At 31.9% G+C, this 2,944-nt stretch overlaps 1 protein-coding gene across 1 annotated transcript in view; it reads left to right on the top strand.

The window, feature by feature from the left end:
• Positions 1 to 1,422: 1,422 nt before the first annotated feature.
• LOC111083326 (ras-related protein Rab-34-like) overlaps positions 1,423 to 2,944 on the top strand; it is a 24,832-nt gene continuing 23,310 nt past the window's right edge. Inside the window, exon 1 of the mRNA XM_022379791.1 lies at positions 1,423 to 1,515. The gene's annotated coding sequence lies outside the window, so the exon portion shown is untranslated. The remainder of the gene's footprint in view (positions 1,516 to 2,944) is intronic.

The raw sequence follows: 2,944 nt of genomic DNA, 5'->3' as shown, positions 1-2,944 counted from the left end.
TGTTGAAATCAAGTGTATCGTGAAGTTATATTCAGAAAGAGTAAAACAGTTTTATTGAGTAAGGACTTGTGTCGCTAATGTTTCGTCGGAACGAAGTTACGGAAAGTTAATTAACAAACGGAGACGTAACAATATCATAACATGGAGGTATTACACTACAACAATTTAGAAACAGGGGCATCTCAAAAAGTTGGGGTGTTTGTGTGAACAAAACCTCTTTTGGATAACCAAATACATATTAATTCCACGAATCGTAATATCTACCTACAGGTTAACAGCAAAACCAATATCCCTGTCATAATGAATTCAATCCTATTGAAGTCTAGCGGCTTGATGGCCATTCTATGCCGTACTGACCAGACAAATGACATACTCTAAATTCACGTTCTGGCTAGGGTAAATCTTTATGTTATCATTTATACGCAGGAGAAACTATAAGTATTTCAGCAGGATGTAACCGTTTATTTACACCTAATGCTTCTAGTCAGTTCTATACAGTACAATACGGTGCTTAACCTGAAGGATTCAAATATCTACATTACATTATATAATAAGGTGCAAAATAGTTTATGAAAAGGAATTTACATAAGTATAGTTGTGATGTATACATACACTTAAATCAACTAATGAGTATATACAGAATCAAGTTTATTTTGAAAAGTTGCAGGAATATCTATTTTAACATAATTTGATCATCGTTGAGTTCTCCTCATAACCCCCCCCCCTCTCCCAAGAAATTTCTGGATTTGGCGACGACCATCAGTATGGAAGACTAATAGTAATAATCATTGAATAACCTAGAGTTCGAAGCACTGTTTTTGGTATTTTCAAAATATGCTGTCGTATTTAAATTAATGACTTGAACATGGTACAAGTTTTACGATGATGAAGCTAAACTGTGAGAGCAAACAATACGAATTTTCTTAACTAGTCATTGTTCATGCTTTAAGTTTAACTTAAACTTAAGTTAAAGGCTTACACGTATAATTACATGTGAATTAATAGATATTGTACTTTGTAATGAGTTTATTGTGATAATTACAAAAAAGCATATAAAGAACTATCAAATATAAATGAGAAAAACAGTTTTTTAAGTAATAAAGGCCTTTTTTTTAATTACTTCATCGTTTTGCTGAACAGGAACTAACACCCTACCGTTCTGATAATTGTTTCGAACCTGCCACTTAAATTAGTAGTGTTTACCTCTCTAATAAGCCGCAAGTCGAAAGGAAGAAGTAATAAAAGTTTTTCTACGAAAATGGTCTTTTCTCTTTTATTTTCAAAAATGTTTACACTCCAACAGCGCACAAAAAAGAAAAAAGTGTGCATGTGACTACGCCACCAGCAACAGCAGTTCTGTTTTGAAAGTTGAGAAATTAATTTCTATCACGTGATATTTCACGCATGTGCACTAACCGTTACAAATGTTTCGGTGATGTTAGTAATTTAGTACTACTACAACTAGAAACTTTGGAATGTGACGATGAAATAACCTGTGCCTTTTTTTCATACGTGGTAAGTAATGTTTGGAAAGTTTGAAGAATAGTATTTGGAAGAAAAGGTTAAGTTTATTTAAGTGGATGATCTAGTAGTAATTGGATAAAAAACATTTCTTATTATATTATGTATACGAATAATTACAAATTAAACTTTAAAGTAATTATACGGGCAACAAAATTACAAACTAACAAAGGATCGTTCAACGATCTATTGATATCCGTGATCTAGGCCTTCACTTGAAAGTTGAAGTTCAACTTAATTCGACTTCAAGACAGTCCGTGTTTAGAAAAGTAAAAAGTTATTCCCGTCTTTGATTTTTCAGTTAATCATAAATTCTCAACTTGAAACTCGTGTAAAGTTCTGTTCTTCTCTACTGCCGACGGCATAAGGCAATCACCCGGTTACTGTCGGTGTTACTGTTAGTGGTGTTAGTGTTATTTAATACTAGTGTTAGAAAAATAAAACTTAGTTGTACTTTGGATAAATTTTGGTAAACTGTAAAGGAAAGAGAGTACTATTTTTCCTTGTATAAATATATATTGGAGAAATTTCATTGGGGATGGTGAATTTGACTATAGTATGTGTTATGACATTTTTCTAGTTGACCTGGAAATTCGAATGTATTGATTACAGATACGTAATCTGGTCTCTCATTGGTTCTTATCAACATCCTGTCTAGATTAATAAAATATTCATTGTGCAACAGGATTGGATATTGATATCAAATTCAAAGTAGTTGACAGAGTATGGAAATATAAGTGATTAGAATGGATGTAAATGTAAATGCTGTTTTTCACGTTGTTAGAAAATTAGGCAAGAAAGGAGGGGTTATTTTATAAATTAATTCAAAAATACAATAATAGTAACTTTTAAGTAAGAAGTTCTGATTTTAATGGTTACAAAGTTTTGACCCATAGTATCAGTTCATCGTATATACTGTCACACACAGCTCATTGTTTCACTGGAAGAGCACAGGCCTTGAGAATGTGAATCCACTCAACTGACTGCTTACTTTAGTTTTGTCACAAAGAACTTAAAATTGACAAAATTTATATAACTTCCTTAAAAAAAAAGACTTAAATAAGTAAGTCGTGGTTGGAAGGCAGTTAGAGAATTTAAAACTAATGACCTTAATCAACAGTATTTTGGGTATGCTTAATTATCAAATATGTATATCTAGTGGTATAACTACAAAAGATGGGCCCCCTGCAAAGAAAGTAATTGGGCCCCTACAGTTATTTCCTTATAATTGTAATTACAATTTGCCACCCCCCCACGCCATTGCAGGGGCATATTTATGCTACTGTATATGTAACTCACTTTTTCAAAAATAGATTAAGCCTTTTCAGGTAGAAGAGATCTCTATTATATTTTGACTTTTGCACATAAACTTGTAAGTACTTACAAATATAGTAATATATATATATATATATATATATATTTC

The sequence above is a fragment of the Limulus polyphemus genome, unplaced genomic scaffold, assembly GCF_000517525.1.
Source record: "Limulus polyphemus unplaced genomic scaffold, Limulus_polyphemus-2.1.2 Scaffold9075, whole genome shotgun sequence".
In the NCBI taxonomy this organism is placed as follows: domain Eukaryota; kingdom Metazoa; phylum Arthropoda; class Merostomata; order Xiphosura; family Limulidae; genus Limulus; species Limulus polyphemus.
Note: the sequence above shows the minus strand (reverse complement) of the source record. Positions and strands in the feature narration are given on the sequence as shown.